Consider the following 5,000-nt stretch of genomic DNA (forward strand, 5'->3'; position numbering starts at 1 on the left):
CCTTTCTCACTCACTCTCTCCCTTTCTTCATTCACATTCTCTCTCTCTCTCCCTCTTTTCCTTTCCATCTCTCTCATCCCCCCCTCTTCCTTCCCACCTCTCACCCGCTCTTCCTTCACATCTCTTACTCGCTCTCTCTCTCTTTCCCTTTCTTCCTTCCTGCCCCCCTCCCCTCTACCTTCTCATCTCAGAGAAGGAAAAATCGAACCGAGTAGTATATTTTAACAAAAGCCTCGACCAGGAGAGTTTATATCGCCAAGTCTTTGATATTTTTCTACCCTCATTAGAACGACAAAAGCTAAATAAAAAGGAGCTATCAAGTGCTCGCAAGAATGGGAGGGAAGAAAGAATCGAGAAAAAAAGAGGGAAGAATCGAGAAAAAAGGAATTACTTTATCAAAATTCTTTTCTTCTGCTTTGATAGTCACGACCAGAGAAACTTATTTAGGTATTTATTTATTTTTGTAATTACTGTTCGTTTTTTTTTTTTAAATAATGACAAACGGTAAACAAAAACAAAACATCGATGGTCGTCCATACGAAGTGAAGAGAGAATCGAACATATATATTTTTTTTATTGTTCGTCTCTTAGAAAGTCCCGACAGAATGGTCTACTTCAAGAGCAGAGTTTCTTGATTTCTCTCCCTTTTCTTACAGAGACAGAAGCTAAATAAAGCTATAAAACACCCGGTGTCGCCCTGCCAAGTGAAGGGAAGAAAAGTTCCCGACAGAATGGTTTATTTCGGTCACAGAATTCTTCTGTCGGGTGCTCGCCGATCTCAGCGCTGAGGAATGGTGCTGTCGGCGGAGGCGGCTGAGTCGGGTCTCTGCCCCGAGGGGAACTATCGGCCGAAGGAGATCGTATTTCTATTTCTACCTTTTCCTAAACTTGATTGAATAAGAGTGAAAATCTTATATTTTCTTGCCGAAGTTTATTGCGCAAATATGATTTTCTTTTTTTTAAACGTATTTCGAAGAGTAATGGTTTTGGGAATGATGAAGTAAAGGTGATTACGCGAAACCCAATAAACCTAAATTGACAGTCAAATACAATCAAACCTAAAGAATTAGTATTAGTATAATTAATTAATTAGAATTAGTATACCTCTTACACTAGCACAAAACCATGAATTATTTCTCCACGACTTAATAATTCCAAGAGCCTTTTAAGCCTCACGAATTCTTCAAAATCCTCCAGATCAACCTTCCAAATCCGAGAATTCCCAGTTCCACCCGAGCGGGCCAGTTCCGGATCGATCTCCTCGGAATTAGTCAGCTGGAACGAACGGGAACGCAAACACTGGCAATGGTCAGCGGTCCGGGAACGAGGGCGGGAATCACGTGCTCAGAGCGGGCAAACAGCAAACCCGGAAATCTCGCTTCAGGAGATCAGCAACGGGTTTGATAAGGAGATAAGAATGGGAATAGTTCAGTCCAGGAAATATTCGTTACAGCAGGTCAGCTGATCGGATCTAATATGGATTTTTACTCAGCATAAAAAAGGGATTTACAGTATATAATTTGCTGTACATCATCGCACAAAATCCCCATAAATCATATAATCTGCTGTACACCAACAAATAAAATCCCCATAAATCATATAATCTGCTCTACATCAACGCATAAAATCCCCATAAATCATATAATCTGCTCTACACCAACGCATAAAATCCCCATAAATCATACAATCTGTTCTACATCAAGGCATAAAATCCCCATAAATCATACAATCTGTTCTACATCAAAACACAAAATCGCCATAAATCATACAATCTACTCTACATCAACGCATAAAATCCCCATAAATCAGCATATACACAACAGCTGGCACTAAATAAACCAGCACAGCCCGATCCTAAGACCTCAACACCTCAGCAGAATCCCAGTAGAAGAGAAAGCAGGTGCGAGAGAGAAAATAAAGAGAAAATAAAGAAAATAAAGAGCGCATGAGCATCAGCAGGTACGAGAGAGAAAATAGAGAGAAAATAAAGAAAATAAAGAGCGCATGGCCACCAACAGATACGAGAGAGGAAATAAAGAGAGAGAGAAAATAAAGAAAATAAAGAGCGCATGACCAAGAGGGAGAAAATAAAGAAAATAAAGAGTGCATGACCACAAACAAGTACGAGAGAGAAAATAAAGAAAATAAAGAGCGCATGACCACCAGCAGGCACGAAAGAGAAAATAAACAGAAAATAAAGAGCGCATGACCACCAACAGGTACGAGAGAGAAAATAAAGAGAGAAAATAAAGAAAATAAAGAGCGCATGACCACCAGCAGGTACGAGAGAGAAAATAAAGAGAGAGAAAATAAAGAAAATAAAGAGCGCATGACCACCAACAGGTACGAGAGAGAAAATAAAGAGAGAGAAAATAAAGAAAATAAAGAGCGCATGGCCACCAACAGGTACGAGAGAGAAAATAAAGAGAGAGAAAATAAAGAAAATAAAGAGCGCATGACCACCAGCAGGTACGAGAGAGAAAATAAAGAGAGAAAATAAAGAAAATAAAGAGTGCATGACCACAAACAAGTACGAGAGAGAAAATAAAGAGAGAAAATAAAGAAAATAAAGAGCGCATGGCCACCAACAGGTACGAGAGAGAAAATAAAGAGAGAAAATAAAGAAAATAAAGAGCGCATGACCACCAGCAGGTACGAGAGAGAAAATAAAGAGAGAAATAAAGAGAGAGAGAAAATAAAGAAAATAAAGAGCGCATGACTACCAACAGGTACGAGAGAGAAAATAAAGAGAGAAAATAAAGAAAATAAAGAGCGCATGACCACCAGCAGGTACGAGAGAGAAAATAAAGAGAGAAAATAAAGAGAGAAAATAAAGAGAGAGAGAAAATAAAGAAAATAAAGAGCGCATGGCCACCAACAGGCACGAGAGAGAAAATAAAGAGAGAAAATAAAGAAAATAAAGAGCGCATGACCACCAGCAGGTACGAGAGAGAAAATAAAGAGAGAAAATAAAGAGAGAAAATAAAGAGAGAGAGAAAATAAAGAAAATAAAGAGCGCATGGCCACCAACAGGCACGAGAGAGAAAATAAAGAGAGAAAATAAAGAAAATAAAGAGCGCATGACCACCAGCAGGTACGAGAGAGAAAATAGAGAGAAAATAAAGAAAATAAAGAGCGCATGACCACCAGCAGGTACGAGAGAGAAAATAAAGAGAGAGAAAATAAAGAAAATAAAGAGCGCATGACCACCAGCAGGTACGAGAGAGAAAATAAAGAGAGAAAATAAAGAAAATAAAGAGCGCATGACCACCAACAGGTACGAGAGAGAAAATAAAGAGAGAGAAAATAAAGAAAATAAAGAGCGCATGACCACCAGCAGGTACGAGAGAGAAAATAAAGAGAGAAAATAGAGAAAATAAAGAGCGCATGACCACCAACAGGTACGAGAGAGAAAATAAAGAGAGAAAATAAAGAGAAAATAAAGAAAATAAAGAGCGCATGACCACCAGCAGGTACGAGAGAGAAAATAAAGAAAATAAAGAACGCATGACCCTCAGCAGGTACGAGAGAGAAAATAAAGAGAGAGAAAATAAAGAAAATAAAGAGCGCATGACCACCAACAGGTACGAGAGAGAAAATAAAGAGAGAAAATAAAGAAAATAAAGAGCGCATGGCCACCAGCAGGTACGAGAGAGAAAATAAAGAGAGAAAATAAAGAAAACAAAGAGCGCATGACCACCAACAGGTACGAGAGAGAAAATAAAGAGAGAAAATAAAGAAAATAAAGAGCGCATGACCACCAACAGGTACGAGAGAGAAAATAAGGAGAGAGAAAATAAAGAAAATAAAGAGCGCATGACCACCAACAGGTACGAGAGAGAAAATAAAGAGAGAAAATAAAGAAAATAAAGAGCACATGACCACCAACAAATATGAGAGAGAAAATAAGGAGAGAGAAAATAAAGAAAATAAAGAGCGCATGACCACCAGCAGGTACGAGAGAGAAAATAAAGAGAGAAAATAGAGAAAATAAAGAGCGCATGACCACCAATAGGTACGAGAGAGAAAATAAAGAGAGAAAATAAAGAAAATAAAGAGCGCATGACCACCAACAGGTACGAGAGAGAAAATGAAGAGAGAAAATAAAGAAAATAAAGAGCGCATGACCACCAATAGGTACGAGAGAGAAAATAAAGAGAGAAAATAAAGAAAATAAAGAGCGCATGACCACCAGCAGGAACGAGAGAGAAAATAAAGAGAGAGAAAATAAAGAAAATAAAGAGCGCATGACCACCAACAGGTACGAGAGAGAAAATAAAGAGAGAAAATAAAGAGAGAGAAAATAAAGAAAATAAAGAGCGCATGACCCTCAGCAGGTACGAGAGAGAAAATAAAGAGAGAGAAAATAAAGAAAATAAAGAGCGCATGACTACCAACAGGTACGAGAGAGAAAATAATGAGAGAAAATAAAGAGAGAAAATAAAGAAAATAAAGAGTGCATGACCCTCAGCAGGTACGAGAGAGAAAATAAAGAGAGAAAATAAAGAAAATAAAGAGCGCATGACTACCAACAGGTACGAGAGAGAAAATAATGAGAGAAAATAAAGAGAGAAAATAAAGAGAGTGAAAATAAAGAAAACAAAGAGCGCATGACCACCAACAGGTACGAGAGAGAAAATAAAGAGAGAAAATAAAGAAAATAAAGAGCGCATGACCACCAACAGGTGCGAGAGAGAAAATAAAGAGAGAAAATAAAGAAAATAAAGAGCGCATGACCACCAACAGGTATGAGAGAAAATAAAGAAAGAGAGAAAATAAAGAAAATAAAGAGCGCATGACCACCAACAGGTATGAAAGAGAAAATAAAGAGAAAATAAAGAAAATAAAGAGCGCATGGCCACCAACAAGTACAAGAGAGAAAATAAAGAGAGAAAATAAAGAAAATAAAGAGCGTATGGCCACCAACAAGTACAAGAGAGAAAATAAAGAAAATAAAGAGCGCATGACCACCAACAGGTACGAGAGAGAAAATAAAGAGA

The sequence above is a fragment of the Penaeus vannamei genome, chromosome 6 (assembly GCF_042767895.1).
Source record: "Penaeus vannamei isolate JL-2024 chromosome 6, ASM4276789v1, whole genome shotgun sequence".
NCBI lineage: Eukaryota > Metazoa > Arthropoda > Malacostraca > Decapoda > Penaeidae > Penaeus > Penaeus vannamei.